Consider the following 22,295-nt stretch of genomic DNA (forward strand, 5'->3'; position numbering starts at 1 on the left):
AGACCCTCAATCACCAAGATTTTCTTCTTTTCAACTTGTCATCCTTTTTTTAAGCATCTAAACAAAATATTTTCGAAGACTTCCCTAATCTCTTTCTTTGAAATCATCTTCTTTTTTTTCCCTTTGCTTTACCCCTGAGATACCAAATAGGAGTCTGTTTTGTTGCTCTTATCTATCCAAACCCTGGCCATGTACAATACTACACTGAATGATTTCTCATTCTCTGGCTTTTATACTCAGCTTCCACTTTATTACCATTTTCTTGAACATGATTCTTATTTTTCTTACTTAACCTCAACATGTGAGAATTTTATTTGGGTTCTGTAAATCCACTGAGTCTTTTAAAGTGGCCTTTTCAAGGTTTGTTTTCAGTTGAGTAAGAATATGTAGTTTATAGTAAGAAAAAAGCTAGCAATAGTCGGCTCTTAAAAACTTGGTTATCAAACTTGGAATTATATGTAAACAGAAATTAAGCTTTATTCAAGTGGCCCCCAATCTTTCTTTTAAAACACAGTTTGGAAATCTGAGGGTGTACTAGTTATTGTGCCAAAACTATTGAAAATTCACCCCATTCCATTTCACAGTCCCTGTCCCCCAACATGCCTCTTTTGAGTATTTCTGTAGTCTGGATACTTTGTCTTCCCTCCCTTTTCCCTTAGAGAGGGCCACGCCAGTGTGACTTTCTGCTTTGTGCACTGTCATTTGTTATTTTAATAACAATACTAAAAAGAGAAAGAAAACACAACTCGTAGCAAATTGAGTCAAGCGATCACCTTTCCGCTTTCTAGTGGGCTCTGAAAGAACCAAACAAGGGAAGACGCAGCTGCAGGCTGCTCGCAAGTTACATTCCTGAATGCAGACACAGGGCTGGGGATGTTTTATTGTGGAGAGCAGACTCTGAGAGGCTGCCTGCAAATGAGTCTTTCCATGGAACACTTGGACACAATGTTTCCATTCCGACAGCCAACCATGAACCAGAGTGGAGACGGATTGAGAGACACATAGACGTCACACCCAGAGTAAGGATGGGATGGGACAGAGTAAGGATGGGATGGGACGTACACCCGGCAGACTGGGGGGGGGGTGCTTCTCGGCAGGTTGCGGTGAGCCGTCTCACTCCCCAAAGACTGTCAGTGCAGTAGGTCCCAAGCTCTCATCTTGCTATGGGAGGTCAGCTCTTACCTATTCATGACCTCTGGATTTCAAGATGATGAGGCTGTGTCTGTCTGTCAAAACATTTCTAAATAAATGTTTTGTATATAGTAATCATAACGTAAATAAAGTTTCTTATTTCTAGCAAGGCCCTGGTGGCTCAGATATTATAGCGTCTGCCTGCAATTCCTGGGTTGGGAAGATCCCCTGGAGAAGGAAATGGCAACCCACTCCAGTACTCTTGCCTGGAAAATTCCATAGACAGAGGAGCCTGGTAGGCTACAGTCCAAGGGGTTGCAAAGAGTCGGACACTTCACTTTATTTCTGGCTAGTCATGGGAGAGGAATAGCATGCACTAGAGATTGAGAAATTGGCCCCTCGGGATCATCCCTCAGACAACCTGTGCTGTCTCTTACTTGGGATCCTCACTGGAGAAAAGATGGATGAGGGACAGAGTGAATCAACATGGAACACATAAGTGATTTCATAAAGATTTTGAAGAATTCACAAGAAATAGCATGGGTAAACAATAAAAGGCCTAGAAAAACTCAAGAAAACTAGCATTTGGCAGAATGAATACTCTATTTTTGTTTTGTTGTTAGAAAGTATTCTCATTCAATTAGCAGAACTGCTGAGTTAAATTTTAAAAATAGTGTTTTTTTTAAACAGCATTTAGAGAATGTGGTAAATGTAAGTCACAGGTTCATTTTATACATGTTCACAAAGCATGTGACCATGTCGCTCTACACATTTAAATTCAGACAGCTAGAAACTAGCAGAGATAGTTTTCAGTCTCCGGTTTATCTCCTGCATCCAGAAGCCCATCATGGTTATCTGAGTATAAAAGCCACAGAAAGAAAGCTAGACCACCCTGAGGGAGCAAGGAGGCCAGCCCTTTGCCAGCACATCTCCTAGAAGGATATCTAGGCCCAGTGGGTCTTTGCTGCTCTCTCCCTCAAGAGGAAGTGACACATTATGAGAAAATTTTCTTAGACTAGTAGCATTTTCAGAGCAGAGACATTCTTTCACTTGTTCTTCAAGGGATCAGTATCCATTCTTCTTCAGCTAATGCACTGACAACTGGCACATACTTGGTTAAAGGAAGGAATCGAGGGCAGCTTCTCATAGCTTCCTATTTCCATTGATTTGACAATGTTTCAGAAATGAGTTAATTACCTAAGGAACCCTCTTCTAACATGTTCTCTTAGAGGTCCAACTATGCGTAATCCTATCTCATCAGACAGCGCAAGCTAAACCTGCTTTGCCGATGGTACAATTGTGCTTGAAGGACAGAGCATGCTGCCTAGCAGACTTATGCATGAGTCTCAATTCATTTGCAGTTTATTTGACAGTCTTCCCTTCTCATGCATTATTTAGGTCCAGACATTGTATGTAAATACCACTATAACATATACTGCTCAAAGTTAACTACCTTTTTACTAACATAGTAGGGATAAAGGCATATAAATTGTGTTGAGGGTAATGATTAGCCAAGATGGTATAGTTTGAGAAAATAGGTGTTATTTTTGTCATAGCCTTCGTACTGGGTTTGGTCAACATGGAAATTGCTTCTTGGGGGAAAGGAATGGTTAGGCCCTATAATTCTAGCTCCCTCTGAATAAGACTTCTGATTTTTCAGTGTTTGGAGAGTCTGAAGGTGAGGAGTTCAGTTCAGTTACTCAGTCTGGCTCTTTGCGACCCCATGGACTGCAGCACGCCTATGCATCACCGACTCCTGGAGCTTGATCGAACTCATGTCCATCGAGTCAGTGATGCCATCCAACCATCTCATCCTCCATCATTCCCTTCTCCTGCCTTCAATCTTTCCCAGCATCAGGGTCTTTTTCAATGAGTCAGTTCTTTGCAACATTTTTGGCCAAAGTATTGGAGCTTCAGCTTCAGCATCAGTCCTTCCAATGAATATTCAGGATTGATTTCCTTTAGGATTGACTAGTTTGATCTCCTTTCTATCCAAGGGACTCTCAACAGTCTTCTCCAACACCACAGTTCAAAAGCATCAATTCTTTGGCATTCAGCTTTCTATATGGCCCAACTCTCATAGCCATACAGGACTACTGCAAAAACCATAGCTTTGACTATATGGACATTTGTCGGCAAAGTAATGTCTGTGCTTTTTAATATGCTGTCTAGGTTTGCCATAGCTTTTCTTCCAAGGAGCAAGCATCTTTTAATTTTAAGGCTGAGGTCACCATCTGCAGTGATTTTGAGCCCAAGAAAATACAGTCTCTCACTTTTTCCATTGTCTCGCCATCTATTTGCCATGAAGGGTTGGAACCAGATGTCGTGATCTCCGTTTTTTGAATGTTGAGTTTTAAGCCAACTTTTCACTCTCCTCATTTACTTTCATCAACAGGCTCTTTAGTTTCTCTTTGCTTTCTGCCATAAGGGTGGTGTCACCTGCATATGTGAGGTTATTGATATTTTTCCCAGGAATCTTGATTCTAGCTTATGCTTCATCCAGCCTGGCATTTTACATGATGTACTCTGCATAGAAGTTAAATAAGCAGGGTGACAATATACAGTCTTGGCATCCTCCTTTCCCAGTTTGGAACCAGTTGGTTGGTCCATGTCCGGTTCTAACTGTTAACCTCTTGACCTGAATTCAGATTTCTCAGGAGGCAGTAAGGTGGTCTGGTATTCCCATCTCTTTAAGAATTTTCCACGGTTTGTTGTGATCCACACAATCAAAGACTTTAGTGTAATCAGTGAAGTGGAGGTAGATGTTTTTCTGAAACTATCTGGCTTTTCCTATGATCCAACAGATGTTGGCAATTGATTTCTGGTTCCTCTGCGTTTTCTAAATCCAGCTTGAACATTTGAAAGTTCTTAGTTCACATAGTGTTGAAGCCTATCTTGAAGAATTGGGAGTTAGGAAATTTAAATATATAGTTGGGCTTGAATTTATGGTGTTGGGAGAAGAAGAGGGGTGGGATTGGGGGAATAGAGATTTAAGACAGCATGTGTTGACCTGTGTGACACATGTATCATGTATAGTAAATTATGTCATGATTCCGCCTATAGTTATCACCAAGAAAGTGGTTTCATTTTAATCAGGTAGGAGAATTGACTGTCCTGATTTACCACATAAAGTTCTTCATTCTCTCTGGCCAATTTGCTTTATTTTAACTCTAAATTAGTGCTTTGGATACAAAAAATCCTTGCTGAGTTGATGTAGCTTTTTATGTTTCCTCATCTCAATTGGCATTAGATCATTTAGTAAAGATTTTAATCTGCTTCATGCTCTCATTTTTCACATTTTAGTGGGATAATACTGTGGTCATTTTGATCCGTTCTAGAAATAGGCTGCAATCAGACTCTGAGGAAACAATCATTTTATATTTCGATTGCAAACAATAAAAATAGTTGCTGCCCATTACTCTCTACACTTCGTTACTACTTTATTTTTATAGCTTTATTGAATCTGGTATGAATCATCAGTATATGAGGCCTGTGTCATTTCTGTCATTGAAAAGTTAGAAAACCCAAGAGTCAACCTTTTGGAGTCCTTTGTTCTCTTGGACTCTGTATCTGTTCTAGGTTTTAGTACCAGAGGAATGATGATGTCAGTTAAGCTTACACTGTGGGTGCATTTGTTTTCAGAGGTTATAGCCAAGAAAATTTTGTCTGTAAAATATAATCCACTTACCTTTACTTTTCATATGTGTATTTTTATGAAAAGAGCAATGCATGCAGTAACTGTTTTTTTCTTTCCATAAGCAGTGCAACCTTAAGTAGAGATATGCTTAAAATAAATACTAGATTCCTAAATACAACTAAGTGTCCTTTTCTCCACTTACCTTTCATAAGTGTCTTATCTAAATTTGCATTTTATTTATAGTCAGAAGAAATTTCACTTCTTCCTGTACCTCCTAATCCTCTCTAATCCCATTTATTCTTAACAATTTCAGTTTTTCTTCAGAGGAAACTGTTAACTCACTTTTTAACTTCTCCCTGAGACTGACTAATTGTCATTCCTCTCTTCAAAGCTGTCCTTGAGTTCTGTCCAAAGTTCCGTGTTGCCTTGAGCTTGTGCTCAGTCTCAGCTTTCAATAGAAGGCACGTGCACCATTGAAAAGAATCTCTAAAGGGATGCATTGTTTGAAATTGCTCAGCTTCTCTAGAACAACAGCTTTCAATCTAGAATTTTCTATCAGAGTCATAACAAGCCTCAATCCCTCTGAAAATCTGATTCACATGTTTAATTCAAGCAATGAATTAACTAATTTAGAGTTATTAAACCAGCAGCCTGCCGACTAGGAAAAGACAAAACAAAATACAGAAAGCCGACTATACAAATTTCCAACTTCTCAAGATGGTAAGAAAGACACAGGCATCAATTCAAATACAGCTGCCTAATCATGTACAACTTTCAGTAGCTCTTCACGAATTGCTTCCATTTTTCCTTTTACTTCTTGTCCTTGTGAGGACATAGCAGCCTTTAGAGAGAGGGCTTTCTCCACTTTCGCTGAAGTTTGGTTTAGAACACACTATTTTGTGCGCCCTGTTTACTGAATGATGTTGATCATCAATGTTGGAGTTCAGTCAAATTCCTGGTACAGAAAAGGAAGGGGGCTGGAGTACTTATTCAGATGGAATTTCATTTAAAAAAGTCAAAAGGATGATCTATTCCAAATTGTACTTTGTTTATAATTATCCAGACTGCTTTTTCCTTTTGGCAGGAGGTGTGTTGTGTTAAAAAAAAAAAAGATAACTAAAAGGAGCCACAGACGTGGAAACAAGGACAAGAGTACTAGTTAAATCATTGTTAGCTCTCTTTCCCTCTTAGTCATGACATTTTTCTAGAGTAAGTGCTGTTTAGAATGTGTTTTGAAGAAGACAGGAGATAGCTTGGCAAACAGGGAATGGAAGTTTGTTCCAGCATCACTAAGAATAGTATTATTTTTGACAGGCAGCCAAAACTGCAAACATGTTTACATTGTAATAAGGACTTAGAAATTCTTTAAGATTTTCACACTGAAAAAATTCATGAATTCTTTAGTATTTGTACTAATGTGGGGATCAAATTGCTGTTTCAGCCACTTTCATGCTTATTTACCATTTGCTTTTACGTTTTTTTTTTCCTTTTTTTAAATGAAAGTTCACCTTACATCCAATGAAGTACACGAAACTTAAGGCTTGATAAATGCAATGTTTTAAGTGAGACTTTCTTTTTAAAAATATTTTACATAATGCATATCCGGTAAAGTCTGCAATACTGTGCTGCAGTTTTCTAAATGAGAAAAACTCTACACATTGCTTTCAGAATACTTTCAACACGTCTTTTCAGATATAATTAAAAGCTCAGTGTAGGTGAGTCAATGGCTAAGTTTTATTTTGTGTTTCTGAACCTGCAGGTGGTCAGGCCTGATGCACTGGGGTGGATATCCACCAAAACACATTGTACTTTGCTGAGAAATATCATGCACAATCTTGAGAACACAATTAAAAAAAAAAAAAATGTCACACAAAGCAAATGGTGAAGGAAAGGAAAAAAAAAAGAGAGAAGTAAAAGGGAGATAGAAATATTAGGAGAGGTTTCCAGGAAGCCTTCTATAATTTTCTACATGGATTCTTAGCCCTGTCACTTGTCATTGTTTTAATCCAGGGATGTTTTAGGTAACTGGATATTTCATCAGCATTTTGTGTGTCCTCTAGGTTATAAACTCTTTGTGGAAAAGAATGTGTTCTATTTTTTTGTTTGGTCACGCATTACTCCTTCACTTCGATCCTCCACAGCCCTTGAAGGCAAATGAAGATCTCTTCGTAACAGAAATTCAGTAAGATGTTTTAGAGTCAAGAAAGAAGCAGAGAAAGCTCTGGTTTCCTACAGGGCTGCCACCACTCCCACTACAGCTGCTCATGTAGTGATTCAGGAGCTCCTAAAAATCTCTCAATATGTGTATTGATGGCTATGTGTCACTTGAAAGAAAACCTGATTAAAGGGAAAGAAGTGGAAATTTACTCTCCTTCTCCCTGATGCCAGCAAAGTACCAGAGTGTGGAATGTCAACATTATCAGCTAGCAGAGCCACACTGTCTCTGGAAAGAACTCTTCTTTTCCTTTAAGTAAAATTGAAAGACTTTCAGGATTTGTAAGCATCATCACAGTATCTGCAAATTTTATCATCTGCTGCATCAGTATCAAAGCCCTGTACGTTGAAACCTTTCTTTAGAGAAAAGGGACTTTGTTTCCCAAGACTTCCTTAAAAAGTTTCTCCCCAATTCTCTTTTCATTATTTTTCTCTCTAACACTATGTTTAGCCAGAGTGATTGTTCATTGATGTATGAATAATTTCAGGCCTATTAAATTGCTGTCCCAAAGGTTTTAAACTTTAGTGGAACTAGTGGAAAGTGTGGAAGATCTAAAACAGAGTATATACTATATATTCAGCGGTCATTCTTTATGTCAGGGAAATTGCAGTTGAAATTAAATTCATCAGATTATTATACAATATAAGATATTCATTTAGAAATATATACTAATATAAAATTAAAAATAAACAAGCTTCATTTTCTTTTTAATTGGTTATACAGTTGAGTTCAGTCGCTCAGCTGTGTCTAACTCTGCAACCCCATGGACTGCAGCATGACAGGCTTCCCTGTCTATCATCAACTCCTGGAGCTTGCTCAAACTCACATCCTTTGAGTGATGCCATCCAACCATCTTATTCTCTGTCAGCCCCTTCTCCCACCTTCTATCCTTCCCAGCATCAGGGTCTTCTCCAATGAGTCAGTTCTTCCCATCAGAGGGTCAAAGGTTTGGAGTTTCAGCTTCAGCATCAGTCCTTCCAGTGAGTATTCAAGACTGATTTCCTTTAGGATGGACTGGTTGGATCTCCTTGCAGTCCAAGGGACTCTCAAGAGTCTTCTCCAACACCACAGTTCAAAAACATCATTTCTTCGGCACTCAGCTTTCTTTCTAGTCCAACTCTCACATCCATATATGACTACTGGAAAAACCATAGCTTTTACTAGATGGACGTTTGTTGGCAAAGTAATGTCTCTGTTTTTTAATGTTCTGTGTAGGTTGGTAATAGCTTTTCTTCCAAGGAGCAAGCATCTTTTAATTTCATAGCTGCAGTCACCATCTGCAGTGATTTTGGAGCCCAAAAAAATAGTCTCTCACTGTTTCCATTGCATCCCTATCTATTTGCCATGAAGTGATAGGATTGGATGCCATGATCTTCGTTTTCTGAATGTTGAGTTTTAAGCCAGCTTTTTCACTCTCCTCTTTCACTTTCATCAAGAGGTTCTTTAGTTCTTCTTCACTTTCTGCTATAAGGGTGGTGTCGTCTGTGTATCTGTGGTTATTGATACTTCTCCCGGTAATCTTGATTCCAGCTTGTGCTTCATCCAGTCTGGCATTTCACATGATATACTCTGCATAGAAGTTAAATAAGCCAGGTGAGAATATACAGCCTTAAGGTACTCCTTTCCTGATTTGGAACCAATCTGTTGTCCCGTATCCAGTTCTAACTGCTGCTTCTTGACCTGCATACGGGTTTCTCAGGAGGCAGGTAAGGTGGTCTGGTATTCCCATCTCTTGAAGAATTTTCCACAGTTTGTTGTGATCCACAGAGTCAAATGCTTCAGTGTAGTCAATAAAGCAGAAGTAGGTGTTTTTCTGGAACTTTCTTGCTTTTTCAATGATCCAGTGGATGTTGGCAATTTGATCTCTGGTTCCTCTGCCTTTTCTAAATCCTTTTCTAAATCTAATTGGTGATAACATGGTATTATATTAGCATTTCATTCTTAAGACAGTGAAGAGATAATCAGTTTAAATAGTTTAAGTAGTCTCCTAGAATCCCTGGTGGCTTAGAGTAAAGAACTTGCTTGCCAATGTAGGAGACACAGGTTTGATCCCTGGGTCAGGAAGACCCTGGAGAAGGAAATTGCAACATATTCCTGTTCTAGCCTGGAAAATCCCATGGGCAGGGGAGCCTGGCAGGCTACAGTCCATGGGGTCATAAGAGTCAGAAATGACTTACTAAACAAAAACAACTCCTAGACTATCTATTAGTTCCTTGTTCCTAGTATAGTCTTGTTTCTAATAACAGTCTGATATTTTATTTTATCATCCTTATATTTTTTCATGTTTTTTTAAATAATTGTGGTTATTTTCTATTGACAGCTAGATATCTAGGCATAATATTGTCAAGTGAAATGAAAGTCACTCAAATTGTGTCCAGCTTTTTGTGAGCCCATGAACTATACAGTCCATGGAATTCTCCAGGCCAGAATACTGGAGTGGGTAGCCATTCCCTTCTCCAGGAGATCTTCTCAACTCAGGGACTGAACCCAGGTCTCCCACATCGCAGGCATATTCTTTACTAGCTGAGCCACCAGGAAAGCCCGATATTGTCAAAGTCAACTTTTAATTATCTCAGGACGGATTGTGGGCTTCTCGAGCGGCAGCATCAGCAGCCCGATTGCCCCGTGCCCTAGGGTCTTCTCCTTTCTGGTGACCGGGGACATGTACAATTGCTATTGCCCGGGGCAGTTGAACAGTTTTCAGGAGCCTGCGGATCTCGGGCAAATTCTTGACTTCTTTTCCTTTCGCTGTTCTAAATCCCCTTTCCTGGTATATCGGACCTTGAATATGGACAGTGCTAAAAGCATATCGGCTGTCCGGAAAAATGGTGACTCTCTTCCCTTTTGCTTGTTCCAGAGCCTGTATTAGGGCAATCAATTCTGCTTTTTGCACAGACGTGTTTGGGGAAAGTGTCTCAGCCCATATTATCTCAGTCCAAGTCCAGTTTGGGGTCGCTTTACTTCCCTCATACAAGGGCTGGGCCTTCTCAGCAAACCCCATGATCCACAGTCTACAATATCCAACAGTCCCCAGAAACTCTCTCACCTGGCGGGGGGTCTTGGGCTCTGGTATCTGCAATATTGTTTCCTTCATGGCCTGAGTTAGCCACCTTTGCCCCTGCCTGATCTTATACCCCAAATAGGTGACCTCTTGCTGGGATATTTGCGCCTTCTTTGCACTAGCACTATACCCCAAGGTGCCTAGAGTCTGTAAGACCGGTGGCACGGCTGCATGCCTCCTCTGTGGTTCCAGCCAACATAAGGTCATCCACATATTGCAGCAGGATGACCTCTGGGTGGCGAGTCCGATATTCATAGAGGTCTTCACTCAGAGCCTCATTAAACAAGGTAGGGGAGTTTTTGAACCCTTGTGGGAGGCGGGTCCAAGTTAGTTGTACTACCGGTTGGCCTTCCCCCTCAGTCCACTCAAAGGCAAATATCTCCTGGCTCTGGGCAGCCAGGGTTCGGCTGAAAAAAGCATCTTTCAAGTCCAACACAGTGTACCAAGTGTACTCAGGCAGCAGACTGCTCAGGAGGGTATATGGGTTGGGGACAGTAGGGTGTATGTCATTCACCCGCTTGTTGACTTCTCGTAGGTCTTGGACAGGTCTGTAATCTGTACTCCCTAGCTTCTTCACCGGTAGTAAGGGGGTGTTCCAAGGGGATTGGCACCGCTTGAGAATTCCGGCATCCATGAGCCATCGAATGTGGGGAGTGATCCCACGCCGAGCCTCCTGGCTCATAGGGTATTGCCTCACCCTCACAGGAGTCGCCTCGGCTTTTAGTTCGATGACGACCAGATGTCTCTGTTTAGCCAGTCCCATTCCTGCTGCTTCTGCCCATGCCAACGGGTATTTGTGGACCCACGGTTGTGTATCTGGTGCTATAACCTCTGAGGGCTTAGGCACAAAAAGTCTGTATTCATCTCTTAAAGCTAGAGACAAGACATGTATCGGCTGTCCAAGTCCATCCGTGACTGACATTCCCCCAGAGTCAAAATGGATCTGAGCATTAACTTTAGTCAACAAGTCCCGTCCAAGTAGAGGGGCTGGGCATTCTGGTATCACCAAAAACGAATGGGACTCCTGGTGGGTCCCCAGATTTACTTTCCGTTCCATGGTCCAACAATATCTTTTTGTCCCCATGGCTCCCTGCACCAAGCTGGTTTTCTTAGACATTGGTCCCAGTTTTTGATTTAAAACAGAGTGTTGGGTGCCAGTGTCCACCATGAAGCCAACGGGTTTCCCCTCCACATGTATGGTTACCCAGGACTCGGGGAGGGGTGTCGAGTCTTGACTCCCCTAGTCACTGTCTTCCCCCGCATATAGAACTCGAGTTCCAGGGGAAATTCTCTCTCTCTGGGTTGTTCCTCTCTTCAGGTCCCTCTTAGGGCACTCATTTTTCCAGTGCCCCCGTTCTTTGCAGTAAGCGCACTGATCTTTCTTTAGGGCCTGCCTTTTTGGTCTCTCTGTTTCTCCCATCTGGGGGCCTCGAGGCTCCCTCAATTCTGTTCCGGCCTTCATCCCCGCAAAAAGAATCTTGGCTAGCTCTCTCTGGTTCTTCCGGTTTTCCTTCGCCCTATGTTCCCTATCTTCTTTCCTGATCTTCTCAGCTAGTTCCCTTTCCTCCCGACGAAGTCGTTCCTCCCTTTCTTCTGGGGTCTCCCTATTATTAAATACCTTTTCATCTGCTTTCAGTAAGTCTTGTATTGTCTGTTCTCCTAACCCCTCTATCTTTTGTAATTTCCTCCTAATATCTGGGGCTGCCTGATTCACAAACACTAGTAGAACTGCAGCGCGTGATTCCTCAGCCTGGGGGTCCATGGGTGTGTATTGCCTAAAGGCTTCCATTAGCCTCTCTAGGAAGGCTGACGGGCTCTCAGTGGGCTCTTGCCTTACTAAATTTACCTTAGCCAAATTTGTCGGCTTCCTAGCTGCGGCCCACAGGCCAGCCATTAGAGTCTGGCGGTACACTCAGAGACGCTCCCTACCTTCCACTCTCTCAAAATCTCAGTTGGGCCGCAACAGAGGAAACCCCTTGTCCACGAGATGAGGCTGGGCGGTTGGTCTCCCGTCGACCCCCAGGACCCGTTTCCGCGCCTCTGCCAGGATTCGCTCCCGTTCTTCCGTGGTGAAGAGCACCTGCAACAGCTGCTGGCAATCATCCCAGGTGGGGTTATGAGTGAACAAAATGGAATCTAAGAGGTCAATGAGGCCTCGGGGTTTCTCCGAAAAAGGAGGATTTTGGGTTTTCCAATTATACAGATCACTCGTGGAAAAGGGCCAGTACTGATAGGTTCGCTCTCCGTCCGGGTTAGCTGGTCCCACCCAGACAGGGAGTGCCTGTACAGTAGATGAAGGTAACTCTGGGTCCCCATGATCCTGCTCACCCCTATTTCCTCTATTTCTTCTCCGGGGTCGGGGTTCCCTTATCCCTTCTGATTCATTGAGGGGGGGGGCTCCTCCCCCCAGGGGAACCTGCAACGGAGGAGGGGCATATGGCAGGGGCCTAATTTCCATCTCCAAGTCAATCAGGTTCGGGTACGAGGATTCCTGCAAGACCGGTTTTGGGCCCTTGTTCTTCTCGGCTTACTCTAGGGGAGTGGGGGTTTCCATAACCAGGGCTTGTACATTAGGAGAATCAGGGAGTTTGTGAACAAAAGGTTTTAACCATTTGGGCAGATCTTCTACTAGATCTTGCCAGACCATAACATATGGGACTTGGCCCGGGTGGCCCCAGGGATCAGGAGCCATAATTTTCCCTTTCACCGCCCGAATAATAGAAGGTTGAAAAGTTCCCTCTGGAGGCCATCCAACTTGGAAGGCGGGCCACTTTGCAGAGCAAAAGGTTATTAATTTACTCTTTGTAACCAGTAGCGACAGATCATACGCTCTAGCCCTGACATCCGAGAAATGATTGGTCATGCAAGAGAGTGGGGTGGATTCTCCTTGCCCCATAGCGAGAGTCAGAAGAAGGTCACCGAGAATTACCACCAAAAAATCCTATCGGGAGTGGTGGCGGCCCGGAGACTGGGCTTGTGGTATGCTTCGTGGAATATTTTGAGTGCCTTAGTCGTTGCACGGAAGTTTTCTTGTTGGGGGCGGGCACCCTAAGGGTTTCTAGCCCATTCCGTGACCCCCTTATCCTTTCACGGGAGTCTTCCAGTGGCAGGCGCCCTATCGGCTCTTAAGTGCCTGTCCCGTGCCCACACAGATGGGTTTTTATTTGGCCAGATTCTCGGTTTAGAATATGAGAAAAAGAAAAGAGTTTCACCCTCTCCAGCTCCCGTTACTGGGGCTGACTTGTTGGGAGGCCTTCAGAATCCGCCAGGGAGTAGCCCTGGCCGGGACTCATCAGTTGCCCCGACAACTGTCTGCCTGTTCACTGAAACTCTCACAAACAGAAATGAGGCTCCAAGACTTTATAGGAGGAAGTAGACAACGACACACCAGAGAACAACGAGACAGGAGACAATGCCGGCAGTTATACAGACGCGAAAGGGCATAGAAAAGCACATAGACAGACACACATAGGCCGACAACACAGAACTGGGGGGCGGAACCCCCTGAGTCTCCCTATCTTCTGGAACAAGGGTCACCTTACCGAATGGCATCCACCATTCCCCAGATTCGGGCTTAGGAGAGGAGGTCTCCTTCCCACAGAGCCGGCTGCCTTCCAGCATGCTCGCTGGCCTCGGCCTTACGCCGGCCAGAACAGCCAATCCGTTCCCTCATGGAAAGCTTTCCCTCACGCCAGACACCTTCCTGCCTTCTAGCAGGGCCTCAGATTTACACTGGACTTTCCAGACCTGCCTGAGCACCGGTGCTATTACCTGTCTTTTTTCCCCTTTGTTCCAAAGAGCATTCTTCCCCGGTCAAGGGATCCCAGACGAGCCCCTAAATGTTCTGCCCATAGTCCGAATCCCCGATCGGGAAAGAAGACTCCCTGAGACAATGCAACTTGCAATAGGGAAATTTATTACTGACTCGAGCCAGGGCCTCCCGCCCTCACCAAGGGTGTGCGGACGAAAAAGGCCCCGAGCCCCAGTTCTCTAGGGTATTTATTGGGTACAATTATTCAAAAAGCAGTGGGTAGTTGGCGCAAGCAGATTGGTTACACAGTTGCAAGGCAATTTTTGTTGGCCCAGTCCTTTGTGGGCTTTCAGCTTTCCCCTGATAGGTTCCCTTTTTCTTGCTAGGCACATGTTGATTGGCTGGCTCCAGGTGGCCTGATAATTATGTTACCCCGGGAAACCAGGCCTACTCCTAATCTAGGCTGCCTGTCATGGCGTTAGCCATGACAGCCTCACAGTTCGGCCCTCATGTATGCAATTTAAAGGGCTTCCCTGGTGGCACAGCAGTAAAGAATCTACCTGAACTGTAGGAGCTGCAGGAGATGGGGGTTTGATTTCTGGGTCGGGAAGGTCCCCTGGAGGAGGGCATGGCCACCTGCTTCAGTATTCTTGCCTGGAGAATCCCAAGGACAGAGGAGTCTGGTAGGCTACAGTCCATGGGATCTCAGAGTCAGACATGACTAAAGCAATTTAGCAAGCACGCATGCACACATGCAATTTAAAAAAATAAAATGGGCCTTATTACACACTGACTTGAGGGAATTTCAGGCCGCACTAACTACTGAACCTGATGTATTTATCCCTAGTGTTTGCTCAGTGATTAGGCTGCTTCTTAGAGATCAATGTCTGAAAGAAAGGGACAGTGAAAACCTAGAAAGCTTTGTCATTTTTGGTAATGTGTTTAAATAGCAGAAGAAATTAGAAATCTATGAAAAGTATATACGTTAAGATTACATTTTAAAAGTAAGAGTTAAATAAGTATTTGAGTAAAGTCACTCAATCGTGTCTGACTCTTTGCGAACCCTTGAACTGTAGCCCACCAGGCTCCTCCGTCCATGGGATTCTCCAGGCAAGAATAGTGGAGTGGGTTACCATTTCCTTCTCCAGGGGATCTTCCCAACCCAGGGATCAAACCCAGGTCTCCCACATTGTAGGCAGATGCTCTAACCTCTGAGCCATCAGGGAAGCCCTAAATAAGTAAAAACAATTGTAAATTCAAGTTTATGTGAATTCTTGCTCTGAAATTTTTATGCAACTACATATTTTCTTTACCTGAATTCCACTTGTTGTCAATCACAGGCTCCATTTTTTCCAACTTTTTGAATTCTTCTAGGAGGCTTTTTAAATAAATCAGCCTCACTTTCCAGGTATGACACAGTAGAAAGAATGTGACCGTAGGAGATACCAAAATTTGAACCGTGGCCCTAGTACTTACCAGCTCTGATCATTGTCATATGTAAAACTGGAAAAGATGAATATTGTTTTCAGAGTATTGTGAGAATTAAAATAATGTGCAGAAAATTTTAGCATTTATATTACTCATATATTAATAAGTTTATTATTAACTTATTACATTGTGGATGCCTCTATGGACGTAATCATTACATATCAGGCATCTTGCCTGACGAGCACAGTGTGGGAAAAACCCCATTTATTTCATAAGATTTCCACTACGTATCCAAATATACATTAGGAATTTTTAAAAAATCATTTAAATTAGCATTTTTTCTGTAAGAGTTCCAAAAGATTGTCAGTATTAGAACTTCTATGTAATTGCCGTGAAAACTTTTGTGAGTAGATATGTTTTTGTGATGATGCATTTAAAGAGTGTTCTAAACCTTAAATGTCACATAGTTTCATGTGCAGAATCTCGCTTAATAACTCTATTTTATTGTGAACATCTCCTATCCAAAGTCACAGTATTGGCCTGGACATGATGATCCTCTGTTGTCTAAGCCAACGACCCAACTTAAACTTGGATCAGTTATGGCAGGTCAAAGTGATAAATTTGGGGGCTCACACTGGTCCCTCATAGCTCAGTTGATAAAGAATCTGCCTGCAATGCAGGAGACCCCTGTTCGATTCCTGGGTGGGCAAGACCCGCTGGAGAAGGGATAGGCTACCCACTCCAGTATTCTTGAGCTTCCTTTTTGGCTCAGCTGGTAAAGAATCCACCTGCAATGCGGGAGACCTGGGTTTGATCGCTGGGTTGGGAAGATTCCCTGGAGAAGGGAAAGGTTATTACCCACTCCAGTATTCTGGCCTGGAGAATTCTGTGGACTGTCGGACACACTGAGCTACTTTCACTTTCACTTTCACACTGGCCAAAGGTAAAACTGTTCCCAGACAAGCAAGGAATATTTGTAGCTGAGTCTACGGCCAGGTACTCTGGGTTTGAATGTCAGTTTTTTTCTTAATTATTTGATCTTTAGTTCAATATTTATGAAAAGATTTATAGTGAAAATAATAATCATCTCAGGAGTTGCTGTGAAGAGTAATCATGCTGAATTCAATATGATTAATAACGTAATATCATTGATAATGATAATTTAGTATTACCAGTACAACTATAACCCACATCTCCTCTCTCTTAATCTATTCCCCCCAACACACACAATTTTCTGTTAAGAAATGTGTTTAATTTAAACTCATTTAACAATTGTAAATATTAATAGTGTTTATTTAATGTTTAACATTTATAGATCAGGGTTCAGAGACATTGTCCAAGTCTAGAAGAAAAATAGGATTGCTCTTATTCTTGTTTGAGGAAAAAAAAAAAACACAAAAAACACATAGCTAATAAGAACAGAGATTAGCACCCACAACTTTGCCAAGATAATATTAAACCATGCTACATTCCTCACTGCTACATATGAGGACTCAAGTAGTGAAGCAGCTAAGGACAGAAATTTTCTTCTCCTAAGTTTTGTAGTACTTTCAGAACTTCGTCATAAACTAACATAGTAAAATACAAATGGATTACTATATGTTTGCCATAGTAAGATATTGAGCCCTTTAAAGGTCATCTCCATTGTTTAGTCTGTTGTGATAATGTTATTTCATCAATGATATAAAAACTGTTGCTTTAATAAAATCTTATGAAGCCCCGTCAGAGGTAAAAACTTTCACAGAAATGTAAATAACAGAAATGCCTAGAGCTTTACAAAAAAAGAAAGCTGTTTTCTCTAATAGAAAAGGAACAGTACTTGCTAGCTTGTGTGTTATGTGGGGAGAAAGGAATGCCGTTCTTCCAATACTTGTGCTTGCTTCTGAGTGAAGTGTTTTCCATTTTTACATATAGCGTTAGTGCATGCTCAGTCACTCAGTCATGTCCAGCTTTTTGCACCCCCCATGGACTACAGCCCACCAGGCTCCTCTGTCCATGGAATTTTCCCGGCAAGAATACTGGAGTGGGTCATAAACAAGCAAATAACTCTAAAAGTTTAGAGGATATGATAGCAACTAAGTATGTTAATACTGTATAAATTTACTATGTTCTACGTGGGTAAGCATTTCAGGACACAAGTGGAATTTGTCTTAGCATCCTCTATTGGATGAAGGATAGTTCTCAAGATGGGACAGAAACAGTATCCAACCAAAGGGTAAAGACATTGAATTGAGTTGCAAACATTTACTCACTGGCCTTGAAAATGAGACAATTTGCTAATCTCTTCTTATAGCCTGAGTTTACTTCTAAAGATAAAGGGGAGGATAAGACCTGTCCTATAATTTTATATGCTTATATGTTAATACTAAGTGAGATAACATATGTTTAGAACCCTAGCATTATTTTTTTTATCAAGGTTATATTTTTTTTAGTTGAAAATGTAAAGCATGCTCATGGTAAACAATACAAAGGGAAAGGAAGAGGGGCGAGAACAAATGACCTGATAAATAATATGAAAAAGGTAAAGTGAGAATCTTGCAGCTTTATGTTATTATAAAGCTTTAGAATGATAATAGTTATTGTTATTAGCACAAGTTATGGCAAGAAAGAAATCCCTTATTCATTCTTATAGTTCCTTATTTCCATAAAATAAGAGATCAAGCTAGTTTATTTTTAAGTATTTTTGCATCTATATAAAATTCTCCAGAGGAAGCCACCAAAAATATTTTAAATAACATAAATATTGCTCTATGTTTTATTAGAATGAATGTGAAGAATAAATTAAAGTGTCAAAAAAGATATTGGGACAATAAATATTTGTTACGTTTCAATCAGAGTATTAAAAAATGAACATTTTGAAATGTACATGTAACTCATTTCCAAAATTGTCCATGAATTTATCTAATGAATAGACAAAAGTAAGTTTATAAATAAGTCAGAATTCTGATCTTACTGTTATATTATCTAATAAGGACTCGTTAGAATAATGATTGGATTAGTGAAATTATTTTGTTCAAGTAAATTGCATGAATAAACAACTGTATAAATAATGACCAAAAGCAGTGCTATTGAAATAATTCCACTGATTAGGTAAACAGGGGTTGAATTAACAATAACGATTGTTGATCCTATATTAGTTCAACGAACATTTTGAGCACCAGTTATGTTTGAGGCAGTGAGTTGGATGGTAGAGCTACAAAGACTCAGAAGTCAGAATTCAGTGTTTTGTTAGTGACGAAGAAAAATACATAGATGGTGTATCAATCAGTGCCTTAAGAGTCAAAGGTATATACAGGGATCTATAAAAATTGTGACCTGAAAGGCTACTGGCTGTATGAAGCCAAGTACTCAGCCTTTCTAGGAATCAGAGAAATAGAAATTAAGAGAAAAACAAGCAAACAAACAAACTGCATGTTGGCTTTCTGGGATTGGCAAATATTAGGATGCTGCATAATAGCAATTGCTTAAAGCGTATTAAGAAACGGAACTTACCTGGTCAGAGTAGATTCCTCTGCAGCTATCCAAGAGAATAATATGAGTGGTCAGAAGAAAGCTTATACCCATTCCTTTGTCCAGTGCCTTGGTCCCTATCTTAGGCTTATATGATAGGGAAATTTGTAACTCAAGTCCATGACACAATAGGAAAATTTTAATTTCAGCACTATTTCAAGCAGTTGGAGGTTACAACCTGCGTGCCCATCACTAGAGAAATGTAGAAGAAAAGATGCTATGATTTACTTACTTTGGAATTAGGAGCAATACATTTGAAATATCTGGAGCAACATTAAAACATGATATTGAGTGAAAAATAAAAAGAAACAAAACAACATCTAGAACACAGTATCATTTAGTAAATTAAGATAATAAGGGGGGAAAATGTATGTTTTCTAGAGTTGCATATCTAGCCAAAGAAATAGTACAAGCAACTTGAACAATTTTGAACAAGTTCTAAAGGAGAAAAGGAGGAATGGGATGTGAGAAATAGAAACGAAAAGAAGGAAAACATTGATAAAATTAAAATGAGGACCTTGCAGAGACTAATGAGGATATTGGGTGAAGGCTAAGGAGTATAATCAACTCAGCTTTCCACTTGACATTCAAATAGCTCTAGATAAATAGGCGAATAAGAGTAACAGAACAGAATAAAATGATATGAAGCATGATATGGAAGCAGAGATGGGGAAAAACACAACTATTAATAGTCCAAGAGCAATCAAAAGGGTTTCATAGAGTTGATGATGTCTGAAGGCTGAATAGGAGGCAGACAAGTGAAAAATGTGAGGCAGTAAAGATAAGGGGATGTGGGGAAGATGCTTTCAAAATAGGAGACCAGGATGGAAAATGACATGAAGACGTTACATACAATGTTGTGTTTAGATAACTTCTTGCGCAATTGCCTTTAATGTGGGATATTTAGGGCTTCTAAGGTGGCGCTAGTGGTAAAAATAAACTGCCTGCCAACACAGGAGACATAAAAGACATGGGTTTGATTCCTGGGTGAGGAGGATCCCCTGGAGGAGGGCATGGAAACCCACTCCAGTATTTTTGCCTGGAGAATCCCGTGGACAGAGGAGCCTGGCGGGCTACAGTCCATAAGGTCGCAAAGAGTCAGACACGACTGAAGTGACTTAGCACTCACACACACGTGGGATATTTAAGGGGATTCTGAGATACTTCTGGAAAGATGCAGAGGGAAAGATTATAAATTTTATTTTATTTTAAGGATACAAGTAAGTAGGACCTAATATAAGGAAATGGGGCTGAAAATGGGAACAAGGTACAATTGCAAAAGATACTTAAGAGGTAGAGTTGACAGCTCATGGCTGCAAGAAGTGTGGGAGAGGCAGGAGGCCAGGAGATGGCTCAGAATTTTAACTCGATGGTAATAGGATTCACTAGAAATGAGTAAAGCAAAATATGGAGAATTTTGGAATAAAATGGACTAAAATAAATAAAATTTTTATTCCAAAATTTTGGAATTTTGAAATAAAATTAAGTTCCATCCCATCAAAACTATTTTCCTTGTTAAACTTTTCCTCCAAGGAAATTACCCCAATAGTCCAACCAGTAACATCCAATAATTTTAACAATGGCAGATGAAGAAATGGTTTCCAATGTTTGTGTTTGCATTTTTTCTTAGTCTATATTAATTTGTCTTTGGGTGACTGATTTGGGTGTCTTTGACTTTGAAGGAGCCTTAGAATGATGACTTAGCGTCAGCATGGTTGGTCAAGGAATAACTAAACCAACTTCTAATGATAACATGCTTGCATTTTTAAATTGTGAGGTTGAATATCTTTTCATATGATTAAATATTAGCATTTAATTTATCTTTGATCTAAATGTATGTTAATGTTTTAGATTGTTAGTCTTTTCATCTTTCCTTATTTCATTTCACAACTTTTTATGAAAAGGAGATCAGGTAACTTTGTAATCATGTGCTTTTACAAATATTGGTTCCCAATTTTTATTTTTACTCTTTTATGCAAAAATTCCAAATAATTTATATAATGTTTACATATATTTTCCTTATGGCCTCTGAGTTTTGGGTCTTATTTATTGAAGACAAACTCCTCCTAAGTTTCTGTTTTTTTAAAAACATACTTGAAGATAACTTGCTTTCTAAGAATAATCTAATTGTTTAGTTGCTATTTGTACTATGAAGGTGCTTAGCTGTTGATTTTCTACATGAGTTTCAGGGAACACCACTGTCCCATCCATATTTATTTTTAAGTAGTGGGACCTGAGTGGAGATTTCTGAATCTCAAAAAGACAACAAATAATTTCTCAATAATGCTTACTTTCTGATCCACACAACTGGTTGATTTTGTCAACATGAGCTACTTTTTCCTTCAGATGTTGTGTCTCCAGAAACATGTCATAGCTCATTTGATAAACTCAGCTTTCTTTCCTATGTCCCTTACGAAAGATTGCTCAATTGTCCCCAGACTTCAGTGGTATTATCTGAAAATGGTGAACGTGTGTTTATTTAAACACAATAGGGTTGGGCAACAGAAAGTGCACTCGAGTTTAATAATTGCTTCTTTACCAACCCACCGTGCCACCAGAGCATATGCCTCTCAGAGGCAAGGATCTTGTCTTAATCATCAGGGAAGACCCAGAGTATAGCACAGTGCTTAATCCAGAGTTGCTTAATAGGAATGTGAGGACAGAGTAAATGAGTGAATGGTTGAACAAACTAAGGTTCATAGTCTTATCTCTATCACTGACCTAATATGTGACCTTGTATAAATTACTCAGTCTTTCCAGGCTTCAGTTTCCTGTTCTGCCAAACAAATATGAATTCTAGCCTGACTGTATCAGAGATTTGCCTGAAAGAACATAAGGTGATAGACTTGGCACTGATTTGAAAAAAATTCAAAAAATTGATATAATCATATCAACATACATTTAATAAATAACTTCTTTTTTAGGATATGGAATATTGCTAACTACAAAGAATATACTAACTATGGGACACTAACTACAATTGTAAAATGAAGATCAGAAAAAATAATACTTATTGGGGGAATGCATTGGCTAATAAAGTATCATGATTATCTTTCCTATATTATTATCATTATCAGTATTATTATGAAAAAGAGCAACCAGGTGGAAAAAGTCACACACTCAATATTGACTATAAAAATCACACACTCAATACCTGTTTTATGCTTCCTCCACAGTTTTGTCCTCCCATTGGTTTATTAGTCTTTATGTCTATACCAGAAAGCTCTTGGTGCTTTGGAAAGTTTTATGTACAGTTTTGGCCTATTTAATTCAATTCATCAATATTATGCTCAGTTAAATTGACTTATGATAGACATTCAGTTTTAGATATGAACACATTCAAAATGTTATCATACTTCAAATACTTTGCCAGCCTGAAAGGATCTTTTGAATCTTTCATTGAAAGCTTTGCTTTTTATGTGGGGGACTGAGGTAGGTAGTCACAATAAACATGTAGGAGCAATAAGGAAGATTTTGGAGCAAAAAATATGATTCAAAAGGGAGAAAATTGATGTATTTTAAAGCAGTGTTTATATTATGTGTTTGTTAATTTTATTCTATT

The 22,295-nt window shown here is 40.4% G+C and overlaps 1 protein-coding gene across 2 annotated transcripts in view; it reads left to right on the plus strand.

Annotated features, from left to right (window-relative positions):
• Positions 1-22,295, plus strand: part of CHRM2 (cholinergic receptor muscarinic 2) — a 170,529-nt gene that overhangs the window by 142,587 nt on the left and 5,647 nt on the right. The window lies entirely within an intron of this gene.

This window comes from Cervus elaphus, chromosome 18 (genome assembly GCF_910594005.1).
Source record: "Cervus elaphus chromosome 18, mCerEla1.1, whole genome shotgun sequence".
Lineage (NCBI taxonomy): Eukaryota > Metazoa > Chordata > Mammalia > Artiodactyla > Cervidae > Cervus > Cervus elaphus.